This window comes from Macaca thibetana, chromosome 1 (assembly GCF_024542745.1).
Source record: "Macaca thibetana thibetana isolate TM-01 chromosome 1, ASM2454274v1, whole genome shotgun sequence".
Taxonomy (NCBI): Eukaryota; Metazoa; Chordata; class Mammalia; order Primates; family Cercopithecidae; genus Macaca; species Macaca thibetana.
The window spans coordinates 40625568-40637945 of record NC_065578.1 but is presented as its reverse complement, the minus strand read 5'-3'; the positions used below and the strand labels follow the sequence as shown (position 1 = coordinate 40637945).

The following is a 12378-nucleotide window of genomic DNA, read 5'->3' as shown; positions in this document are numbered from 1 at the left end:
TTCAGTATTATTCCAGTTGAAGGGGTTACATTTTTAATGAATGTACTTTTATATCTCATCTATTTCTATAGCTGAATTAATTTTTATCCAAGTCTTAAGAGTTCATGCAGTGTACGCACCACGTTTTTTTGACAGTGCATTTGTATGTTTTGAAGTGTGTGTGTGTGCCTGTGCATGCGCACACATGCCTGTGTGTTTCATGAAATAGTAGCTTGGAGAGAATAGTGTTAGTTTTTAAAAATCTAAAGATTATTTTCTTTTCTAATAATTTTTTACAAATCCATTTCTTCTTGGACTTTGAAACCCAGAAGTGTAGCATAATTTTCAACCTAAACGTCTGCTCTGTCTTGTCCCATTTTGCTGTGAACTCCAGATTTAGAGTTATGTCTTTGGGAATATTTGTTACCTCTGTGTATTTATTGGGGAACAAATTGATTAAACTATGAATTAAGTAAATGGTAATAAGTTGGAAACTTTTGGATTGGTGTGTAAAAAATAAAGACAGTAAACTACTCTTAAGAACCCAAACAGGAGCAAAACCACATACCACAGGAGGGTTGGTGGCATGGAGGTTGGGAAATATATAACATAGGCAGACAAACTGTGCCCATGACCCTCACTTGCTGCATATCTCTTTAAAGTCTTTCAAGTGGTCAAAGATTGGTGTATTAGTCAGTCTTGCATTGCTATAAAGAAATACTTAAGACTGGGTAATTTATAAAGAAAAGAGGTTTAATTGACTCCTGGTTCTGCAGGCTATACAGGAAGCATGATGCTGGCATCTGCTCGGCTTCTGGGGAGGCCTCAGGAAACTTTCAATCATGGCAGAAGGTGAAGGGAAAGCAGGTGCGTCTTACATGGCGGGAGCAGGAGCAGGAGCAAGAACGGAAGGGAGGTGCCACACAATTTTTAAACAACCAGATCTCAGAACTCACTATGGTGATGACAGCATGGAGTTTCACCGCCCCCCCAGGCCCCACCTCCATTACTGGGGATTACAATTTGATGTGAGAGTTAGGCAGGGACACAGATCCAAACCATATTCTGGGGAAAGTCATCTTCTGAAGGAGAGTGGCAAAGTCACTCATTCAGTTAAGCGAGATGGACATTCTGCACAGGCAGTTTCATTTTTCTAGATGCTTGGGCCCAAAGCCACTCTGTCTCACATCCTTAGCAAATCCTGGCAGCTTGGCCCTGAAACCGATTCTAGAATCTGCTCATTTTTCCCCACCTCTGGGTCAAGCCACTGGTAGCTAACATCTGGGTGATCACAATATCCTACAGTCTCCTGCTCCCACCTTCCCCAGTGTGGTCCGTTCTCAGCCCAGCAACAGTGATCCTGTTAAGGTCCCCACACCCTGCCGCTCCTATGCCGTGTCCCCCAGAGCCCTCACAGGCCTGCATGTGCCGGCTCCAGCTCCTCCCTGACCTCTGCCTATGGCTCTCCCTCTGCTCCCTGGGCTTTGGCCAAGCTCTGCTCTTTGTAAGACAAGCTTCTGCCCCAGGGCCTTTGCACTTGCTGTGCTCTCTGCCTGGAGCCCTTTTTCCAGAGACTCCCATGGCCCCCTCACTTCCCTCCATCACCCTTCAGTGAAGCCTTCCCACACTACCTACAATGAATTTGCACACTCCATGGCACTTCTTACCCCTTCCTTTCCTGCTTCATTTTTCTCCAGGTATTTACTAGCTTGCTTCTGTTTCCTCCACCAGACTGTAAGCTCTGTGAGAGGGCAGGAACTATGTTTTGTTCACTGCTGCGTCCCCAGTGCTGAGAATAGTGCCTGGCACATGGGCAGTGCTGGGGAATATCTATTAAATGAAGGAATCTTCCTCCAACGTGCTCAAGATTGTCTGAGACCTTGGGTGAGAGGGCAGGTCCCTGAACTCTACAACTCTTAGAATCTGGGAGCAGAATTGAGACTCTGGGTCTCAGGAAGGATCAAGGACACAATCAAGGCCAAACCAGGCCAGTGAGAAGCCATCCATCAGCCTGAAGGCAGGCTTGGTCTGGGGAAGGTGAAGTCAGATGGCCTCTGTTATGGGGCAGGCTCTGGGGTTGGGAGCCAAGGACTCTTCCTTGCAAACCATTCTGCTCTGCAGGTGTTCAAGGTAAAAATGAAATACATAATGCCAGAAAGGGCTGGCTCGTGGGCCACTGGCTCCCAGGCCAGGGCCTTCTCTGAGCAGTGCCTTTTGTGTTCTAGAAGCCGAGAGAATGGGTCCTGGGTTCTCAGCTCTGGATGAGGGGCTGCTCTTCTCCTGGGGTGGGTCTGGGCTATCAAGGCCCTGCCTTATTCCTGAAGCCCAGCACCTTGCCCTCTCTTTAATTCTCAGGCCTTTCCCCAGAAATGTAGATGTGCAGCTCTGAGCATGGCCCAATGGGCTGGGGAGTGAAGTGTCCAACCCCCATTACATGAGCCCATGCTGGGCTTTTTCCTCTTTTTCTTTATGCCTCCAAATCCTGTTTCCCCCTCTCTCCTGGGGAATATAACCCAGATTTTGGGAAGGAGGTAGTGGTTGTCAGGGCAGTGGGGAGGATCCTGAAAGCCCAGGTGAGACATCAATGGTTTAGACCAGGAACATGGCAGTGAAGATGGAAAGAGGAGCTATAGGACTTCTGATGGCTATGGAGGCTGAGAGAGAAGCCTCCACTTGAGACTGACTACCGTATTTCTTGTAGTAACCACTAAGTGGATGGTGGTGCCCTTTATGGGGTGAGAAGGGATGGAGGAGGGGACTGAAAAATAGGTCTGGGGACAGGGAGATCAAAACTTGGTCATGTGACTTTTGAGATGCCAGGCCAAGTGGAGATGTTCAGGGAGACATTTGACAATTGGATAGATGAGCCTGGCCCTCAGAGGAGAGGCCTGAAGTTGAATACACTCTTGAGAGTTGTCAGTGTATAGATGCGATTTAGTGCTATAGGCCAAGATGGGGCCACCTGGGGGGAGGTGGAGAAGAGAGAAAAGAAAAAGGCATCCAGGACTGATCCCAGGATACCAGCATTTCAAGGGCAGACAGAGACACTGCTGCAGAAGAGATTGAGGAGGAATTGCCAGAGCAGCAGGAAGAGACCCAGACAAATGCAAAGCCTGGAAGCAAAGAAAAGAGAGTGTTCAAGGAGGAAGGAGGCTCAGCCCGGTGAGGACGGGCATGTGGCACGTGCCCATTCAACAGGGCCCTGTGCAGGTGACTGGTGACTGATGGGAACTGTTTCCATAGCGATGCAACCCTGATGGTATGGGCCGAAATGAGGAGTGGAGGTGCCTGTGTAAGCGTTGTCCTAAGAGGCTGGCTGTGGAGGAAAGCAGCACAAGTTGGGGAGGTGGTGCCTGGAGGGTGTGTAAGCTAGAGCAGGCAAGTGTTTGAACCCAGAGGTCCTCATGTGTGTTTGCTGCAAGGAATGCCTTCTAGCAAGAGGCAGGTGATGATACCAAGGAGAGAAGGGGCAGGGGGCAGGAGCAAAGCCCTGGGGACCTGCGGGGGCATTGATGAGAAGAAGACACTTCCCTGGTCACGATAGGAGGAAGGGAGGATGCTGGTTTCGGGGTGAGCAGTGGGAAGGATTCTCTCAGCCCCATTCCAGGCCGCTTTTCACTATTCCAGGCCACCTGTGGGCTTGAGGACTTCATTCACCACGGGTTTGTGAATGGCCGTTTTGAAACCAGAGGAGAAAATTTCTGTACCCAGGAAACCACTTAGACTCTTGGAAATGTTATTCCTCCGTAAAGATGATCCTCCAATAAAAATCTCCAGTGTTAGTCTAGCTAGGGTGACTGTGCTGGCCTTCTGGATTTCCTCTGAGGACTCAAAGGACTTCCCAGGGAACACTCACTCCAGTCATCAGAGACAACTGATGATGTGCTGTGAAACTCAAGTCATGGATGATTTAAAAATGTGAAAAGCGAAGCGGAAAGAAAAAGACATACTGATCATTGGGCAGACTGAGTGTCTGAGTATGCTGGACCCAGAACCCTCCAGAGCTCTGAGGCCTGTCAGGGAAGATCTCTTTGCATCATATTAAAATTTAAAAGGAGACTTTTTTTCAAGCGGGTACAGCCTTAGGTTCCTGGGTAGGGGGGTCTGGGGCAGCCCCTGGTAATCCCCTGAGAGCTACAACGAGGATGTAGCATCCTCTGGGCCTGGACACTGTCTGCCTGGATCCTGGCCTCTGTTTCTGTCCTGGGGAATCAGGCTGGGCTCCCAGGAGGAAGCTGGCTTCTCTCTGTCTCTCTCCTGTGGGAAAAGCAGCCTCTTAGGCCTCTTAGAGAACAGAGGCATATGTGCTCGCTTGCTCTTTCTCTCTCTCTCTCTCTCTCTCTCTCTCTGTTTGTGTGTGTATGTGTGTGTGTGTGTGTGTGTGTCTTTTGGTTTTTATCAAAGTTACACATGTCTGGAGTTTAAAGAGTCAAATATTTCCATAGGTTTTGTTGTGGGAAGCAGCAGTACTCTTTCTCTTTGCTCCACATTTTCTCCCCGCCCAACCCCCACCCACCCGCCGGTCACCACTCCCAGAAGCAGTACCTTTCATCTCTTTTAGCGGATTGCCTTGGTTTGCCATATCTCTACATAATGTGCTCTGGTTGCCCGTGACTTGGTTTCTCAGCTTCAGTATTATCTGCAGGCTCCGAAGCCTTTCCCCTGTTCGCATTCCACCTCCCGCCACCTCCCCATCCTCTCATTAGTGTTGTATCATAAGTGGCACATGAATACATATGTAACAAACCTGCACATTGCGCACAGGTACCCTAGAACTTAAAGTATAATAAAATAAATAAATAAATAAATAAAGATTTGACCCAAAGAAAAAATAAAAATAATAATAATTCACAGCCAAGCCATAAAGTGAACCATGATTACTTTCCTTTGCTGTTTTCACTGTGTATAATCATGGTATGTATGTGTGCTTAATTGCACTTCGTTTTCTATACATTTGTTACTAATTCAATCCCAGATTCCCACCTCACCCAAATTTCCCCTCAAGACATTGGAGGTGTTCAGCGGCTCCTGACGCTCTGTGTATCCTGTCTTGCTGAGACAGGGGCTCCGCTGAGTTGTCTGATGGCTCCTGACTGCCCCGGGGCTCCCCTCTCCATGGTGGTGCACTCTCATCCAGCGAGCTCCCTCCACCCACTCCCGGAGGTCCTCTCTGCCTCCTGTATTGGGTCTCCTCTTTCTGGAACCTTGGGTCTTCCTTTTCCTTGGTTTCCATCCTCATCTTACAGAGACCATCCTTCAGTGTGGTCTTCTTCAGAGAAGATGCGTGAGAGGGAAATACTTTGATCCTTCATATATCTGAAAATGCTGGAAATGTCTTTATTCTATTTTGCAGTCGATTGAAATCTATGATAGAATTCTGGGTTGGAAATCATTTTCCTTCAGTGTTGTGAACACATTGCTCCATTGACGTCTGGCTTCCTGGGTTGCTCTTAAGAGCTCCAAATCCATTCTGAGTCCTGTTGCATTCTTTAGGGTCCTGTCTTAGAATCTTCTCTACGACCCTAGAACATGACATCTCACAGTGATGGGTCTTGGTGTGGGTCAGGTTTCGCACTCAGTGGCTCCTTCGGTCTGGTAATTCTAGAACTTCTGCTTTAAGAAAATGTCTTGAGTTCTTTGATTATTTCCTCTCCTCTGTTTTTTTCTTCTCTCCCTCTGGAACTGCTATTATTGAGGCCTTGGCCCTCCTATCTGTTTACTCTGATTTTCATACCCTCTGTCACATTTTCCATTGCTTTGTCTTTTTGCTGGATTCTCTGAGTACGTCCCTCCATTTTGTCTCCATCCATTCTATTGAGTTTTTTATTGTTGTTGTTGTTGTTTGAGATGGAGTCTTGCTCTGTCGCCAAGCTGGAGTGCAGTGGCATGATCTCGGCTCACTGCAGCCTCCACCTCCTAGGTTCAAGCAGTTTTCCTGCCTCAGCCTCCCGAGTAGCTGGGACTACAGGCACATGCCACCATGCCTGGCTAATTTTTTGTATTTTGAGTAGAGACGGGGTTTCACCATGTTAGCCAGGCTGGTTTCGATCTCCTGACCTCATGATCCACTCTCTTCAGCCTCCCAAGTTTTTTATTTCTACAGTCACATTTTTAGTTTTCAAGAGTTTTTTTTTTTCTTGAATGTTCCTTTTAATAGCATCCTGTTCTTGTTTGATAGACTCTACTATCTTATCTTTCTAAGGCTATTAACGTTAGTTGTTATGAGTGTTACTCGGTTTTTTTGGCTTTGTTCTTATTCTGTTTTTAGGTTTTTTCTCCTGCGTGGTTTCTGTTTCTCTCAAGTGCCCCTGTATTGTGTGTGTGTTTGGTCTCGTTTCTCAGACGTATGATAGCCTTTGGTGTCTTCTCATGTTTAAGAGTGGAGGGGCTCAAAGACGATTGGAAGCAATGAGTGAGGCTCTTTGACAGCGAGTTCCCCATAGCTGCCTTCCGGGGCTATTTCGTCAGGGAGTCTTCAAAGGCGGTGCCTTTCTTCTTGAGCAGAATCAATCCCCAGGAAGGCTCAGTCTCCCTCTTGGAGGTTGAAGGGTCTACTTCCCACGTTCTGGAAGCCACAGGAAAAAGTCAGGGAGGAGGAGAAAAAGGAGGGGTCTCTGCAGCCAGTCTGCATGCATTCCCACTATTTTTTTTTAATTTTTATTTATTTATTTATTTTTGAGATGGAGTCTCTCTGTCACCCAGGCTGGAGTGCAGTAGCATGATCTCGGCTCACTGCGACCTCCGCCTCCTGGGTTCAAGCGATTCTCCTGCCTCAGCCTCCTGAGTAGCTGGGATTACAGGTGCATGCCACCATGCCCAGCTAATTTTTGTGTTTTTAGTAGAGATGGGATTTCACCATGTTGGCCAGGCTGGTCTCAAACTCCTGACTTCAAGTGATCTGCCCACTTCAGCCTCCCAAAGGGCTGGGATTACAAGTGTAAGCCACTGAGCCTGACCCCCACTATTTCTTTATGGCACCCCTGCCATGCCCTCAGTGCGCCTGACGTCCCCCCTCAAAAGGGCTCAGTTTCAACTTGTGCAGAGAAGAACCCTCCAGGCTTTCTCTTGGGTGGGGGGAGGGGAGTCTCCTGAGCTGCTGGAGTTGAGGAGGGGATGGGAATCTGACAGCTTCTAACAAGACTTTCCACCAATTGTCCTTACCTCGGTTCCCTCCACCCCAACCTGCAGAGGCTTTGAGGGATCCTGGGATGTAAGTCAGATTGGTTCCCAGATTTCCCTGCTGCAGGCTTGGGATTCTGTCTCTTCCACTCATTCATCTCTTTCCAGCTTCCAAAAGTTTACTGTTAGTCTCCCATCCCATTCTCCTCTTCCCTGTGGGTTTATTATACAAGAAAGAAAAGAAAAGAAGGAAAGGAAAGGAAAGGAAGAAAAGAGAAAGAAAGAAAGAAAGAAAGAAAGAGAGAGAGAGAGAGAGGGAGGGAGGGAGGGAGGGAAGGAAGGAAGGAAGGAAGGAAGGAAGGAAGGAAGGAAGGAAGGAAGGAAGGCAGGAAGGAGAAACAGGAAGGAAGAAAGGAAGGAAGAGAAAGAAAGAGAGAGAGAAAGAGAAAGAGAGGAAGGAAGGAAGGGAGGGAAGGAAATGGAAAAGAAAAGAAAAGGAAGAAAGTTTTTTCCCACTATCTTTAATTAAAGACTGCCAGTAAGGTGGTATTCAAATATTTTTTAGCCATGCAGCTCATTCTTCCAAAGAACTCTTCAAGAAATGTCACCCTCTCAGCCTCACCCCCAGACTCCAGGGGCCTAGTGGGACCTCCCTGAACTTGTAGGACTTGGAGGCACAGGTGGGAACCTGACAGTGCTCTGGAACGTGTTTGGGCTTTGAACTGATTCAGAGTCAAATTCTAGCCTCACTTCCAATAATTACTGGCCAGTTCCTTTGCTCTTTGAACCTTAGTTTCTTCATCTAAATAGAGATAACGATACCCATTTCCAGGGTCCTTTTGAGAACTAATAGCAAGATAACATGGACTTGTTTATCCCAGGTCCAACATACAGAAAGTATACAAGTGTTCAGCAAAGGGAGTCTTCCTTCCTCCTTCATAGTTCTTTCCTTCCTTCCCTCTTCTTCTTCTTTCCCTCCACTAGCATGATTCTGATTTTCTTCAGGCTAAGATGGTCTTTCTGCCCAAGGAGTAGAGAGATGCTGTCTGTGTGTGTCTTTGGTGGCCATGTGTGAATGGCACATCATAGAAGAGAGAAAAGTCTGCGCCAGTTCTGTAAATGCATTCACCCATGGACAGTAACAATGAAAATTAAAATGCAAAATGAATATGGGTTGGGCATTGTGGCTCACACCTGTAATCCCAACACTTTGGGAGACCATGGCAGGTGGATCCCAGCACTTTGGGAGACCATGGCAGGTGGATCGCTGGGAGTTTGAGACCAACCTGGGCAACATGGTGAAACCCTGTCTCTACAAAAAATACAAAAATTAGCTGGGCATGGTAGTGTGTACCTGTAGTCCCAGCTACTTGGGAGGCTGAGGCAGGAGAATTGCTTGAGCCCAGGAGGTCAAGGTTGCAGTGAGCCATGATCACATCACTACACTCCAGCCTGGGTGAGAGTGATACCCTGTCTCAAAAACAAAACAAAACAAAAGTGACATATGGATTGTTGGACAGATGGAGTGTCTGAGAATGGGGTTGAGTGTGGGTCCACCTGCATTTTCTTAGCTGCAAGTCACAAGAACATTTTACCTTTTCCATCTTTGGGCATTGTTTGAAATGAGGTCTTCTACAGGGAGGGAGGTCATGTGGTGCGAGCCATGGAGCTGGAGACTTTGTGTAAGTCATGTTCCCTTTCTGGGTCACAGTTTCTTCATTTGCAATCGGAAGATGTAAGAATGGGGCTTGGGCTGTAGAGTCTGGGGAACTGGGGTTTGAGTCCTGGCTGCCATTACTAGCTCTGTGATTGCTCTTTGTGAGTTTCTCTTCCATGAAATGAATGATTGCCATGTGGTTTGGATGAACTATCTCTGACTGTCCAGATGTGAATGTGCAGGGTCTTTCCAGCTCTGGAAACAGCAGAGCTCAGCACTAAATCCTGGGAGCTGCAGCTCAGAGAGAGTCTACCAAAAAGGCCTGGGCAAGGGAGCTATGCAGGCTCATTCAAGCCTTGTCTTTATAAGGAGAAAGCTGGTCTTCCCTGAGGGTCAAAGGACCTCATCTGAGCTTGTCGCAGGACGCTTCTTACTGGGCAGGATCATGGCCGTGTACTCTGGTTTGAGGTGAGGCATCTCCTAGGAATTCTTTCTCCCAGGGCCCGGAGCTGGGTATCTGCTTGCTGGAACACCTGCAGGCGAGGTGAGGAGGAGCACAAAGGAGATGCGAATTCTCCAGAGGATGCTCTGGCCTCAGAGGCCTGGATGAGAGAGAAAGCACCTCTCTACCCACGGCCTGGAGTCTCTTGGAGGAGGGGCCTCCGCTGTGGTGTATGAAGAATGGAGACCCAACCTGGCAGCTTCAGCAGCTCCTTGCAGTCCATGGGGTGAAATCCCGGCCCCGGGAGGCAATGAGGTCCTCTGTGAGTTGGTGCCAGAGGTTTTCCAGCCTGGCCACACCCCAAGGGTGCACAAAGCTCCGGCCACATCTGTCCTGCTTAGTGTGGTTGTGTGTCTTTCCCCACTCTGCAGGTGGAGGTGCTTCTCGGGGGTGCTGGGTATATAAAATTGACTCAGATGCATGAAACAGTTGCCCAGGGCCTGGTACTCTGCCCCCAACCCCATTGCCAGTTAGAGCCAATGACCTGCATCCTTCAAGACCTGCCCTCTGAGCACGGCATGTGTCCCAGTTTAGCACTAGGTGACAACAGCACACCTGGGTTCAAATCCTGGCTCTGCCCCGACACAAACGTTATTTAACCTCTCTCTGGCTCAGTCTTCTCATCTGGAAAATGAAAATAATCATAGTGCTGCGTCTCAAAGTTGTTGCAGATTAAGTGAAATGACATTTGTGTGTAATGTACTTGGCATGTAGAAAGTTCATCTCTTTTTCTGAATTATCAATATTTACTTCTATGATTGCCTCTTCAGGCAAAGAATAAACTCCAGATAGTGCCATTCACCCGGCCCCTATACTTTTCAGCCCAGTAAAAACTCTGAACTGGACCTGCATGAAAATCTAGAATCTCTGAGTGACTGTCTGAGCATAAGTTATGTAACTGCTCTGTGCCTCAGTTTCCCAGTCTGTAAGATGGAGATGATAAACAGTACTGTGATTATATCTTAGAGGGTTGGCATGAGAATTAACCAAGATGCTACATGTGAAGTACTCACAGTGCGTGGCACATAATAAATGTTTCATAAAACTCAGCTGTTATTATTAGAAAAGAATCCTCAGAAATCACTTAATCCTAATTCCTCATTTGCCAGTAAGGAAACTGTAACCCAGGGAGGCATTAACATGGCGTGTTAATGATGGAAGCCAGCCTCTTGACCCTCACTTAGTATATGCCAACAGGAGGAAGGAAGTAGGAGAGAACATATGATAAGTGTGCACAAAGACACGTGCCATCCTTCCGTGGCTGTCTTGATGGCAGGGAGATGGTGCAGTGGTGGGATCAGGTTGGAAACCTAATGTGCCTTCGGCTCCCTTGCAGAGGGATAGTCAGCCCCAGAGGATTCCAAGCAGGCTGAGAGGGGCATCCCTCTGTGGGGACAGATCCTGAGCAAAGGAGGAAAGTGTCCTGCCAGGGAGGCCTGGGGTGGCCTTAGCTATAGGAAATACACACTGATGAATTCAGGGTAAATGGACATTGGGTTGCAACTTGCTCTTAGAAGGTTCAGGAGGAAAATGTTTCTGTATGTTTATGATGTGTCTAAATAAAAAACTTTAAAGGATAATATAGCACGGCTCGGAAGAAGGGGGATCAGGGAAGCCAGGAATTGAGGGAAGACTTTAAAAGAGACAGAGGACACTGGGAGCCAGCCAGGCAGACTTCTGAACAAGTGGAGTCTGCTGAAGCCAGGAGAGGCGGTGAAAGACCTCGGACCAAAGGAGGCAGGGGGGCCAAAGCTCCAAGCAAGATTTTGGGTCTCTGCTATGGATGGGGTCATCTGTTGACATGAGTGGCTGGCAGACCCAAGATGGACAGGCCCAGCTGTCAGAAGAGACAAGGGAGGTGTGTGCTGGGGCCCAGTGGCCAGCAGAAGACACAACAGACTTGGAGTGGGGCAGCGTGGAGTGGGCCGGGCTTGCTGGGCAGGCAGGCTCCCAAGAATGTGGTGACAGCTGACAGGGATGGACACGAGAGCCAAAAAGAGCCTACGGCCGCCAGGGAGAAGCCAGGCTATGGGTGAGGCCTTGTGACCAGCTGGCATGTGCAGTTGGCAGACTGGGCCAAATGTGGCCAGCCAGGGGGCTGGACAAAGCTTTTAGAGACTAGAGCCAAGGGTAGGCTGGGCACCTCCCCTGCATCCCCAGGGAAAGTGACAAGGAATAGAGGCCGAGGGAAGTTCCTCTGCAATGTGAGCATTATTCAGCCTGAAGCCCAGGGTGGAGTCTTCAGGGGCCATGTTCCCCCAAGAGCAGGCCAGGAGGGGTGCAGGCTGACACAAAAGGAAGGGGAGCTACCCCCTCACAAAGAGGAGTCAGGCTCCTACAGACGTTCAGAATGTCAGCAGATCTAGCATCTGGGCTTTCCCAAATCCTCATCTCCCCAGGGTTCCCCTCAGAAGAGTCTGGGGCTGTGTAGCTGGCGAGCTCAGGACCAGGCTCTAAGCTCTGTGATTTTCCTGAGGGTTGTATGGGAATCAAGTTCTGGGTCCAGAGCAGGAAGGTCCGGGAGTGAGGAGGTGACTGGGCTCCAGCAGGCACTGCAGATAGGACTGGCCATCCAGTATAGGACATGCTCCAACATCCCCAATGCTGCCTGGGCCGAGGGGCATCGTCCCTCTCCTGAGGACTCACAGGGAGGAGGTGGGGCACCTGAGAAGCCACTCCCTCCCCTTTCACTTAGGAGGAAATGGAGGCCCAAGAAAGAAACAGGTGCCTCAGTTGCCAGAGTGCCTAATTCAATCCCAGCTCTGGCACTTACTGTTTGCTGTGCACATTCCTCCACCTCTGTGTAGCTCCGTTTCTTCGTCTGTAAGTTGGGAAAGAGCAGCGCCTACCTCAGTACTGTGAGGCACTGCAAGGCTTGCAGGGCTTGATTTCTCAGTGCAAGTGAGGAGCCCTCGCTGGGTGGGGGTTCTCGCCATGCCTCACCAAGCACTGGCTGTGAATCTCTCCCCAGTGAAAGCCAAACCCTGGGGTCACTGTTGAAACAAGATCCTTACTCTGTCGTTTATTCTGTTTCTTCCCCAAAACCACTGGGTCAGCTGACTTGGGTGCCTGGTGCACCCTCTGTAATAGAAGGGAGAAGTCAAGCCCTCTGGGGCCGCCC

At 48.8% G+C, this 12378-nt stretch overlaps 2 protein-coding genes and 1 long non-coding RNA gene across 6 annotated transcripts in view; 2 read left to right on the top strand and 1 right to left on the bottom strand.

Moving 5' to 3' along the window:
* The window catches only part of PPCS (phosphopantothenoylcysteine synthetase), a 1013452-nt gene that overhangs the window by 895440 nt on the left and 105634 nt on the right, over positions 1-12378 (bottom strand). The gene's annotated exons all lie outside the window — the stretch shown is intronic.
* The window catches only part of HIVEP3 (HIVEP zinc finger 3), a 423170-nt gene that overhangs the window by 364513 nt on the left and 46279 nt on the right, over positions 1-12378 (top strand). The gene's annotated exons all lie outside the window — the stretch shown is intronic.
* Positions 7467-10243, top strand: LOC126961285 (uncharacterized). The gene is made up of 2 exons (XR_007728248.1): positions 7467-8325; positions 8358-10243. It is a non-coding gene; the product is annotated as an uncharacterized LOC126961285 (long non-coding RNA).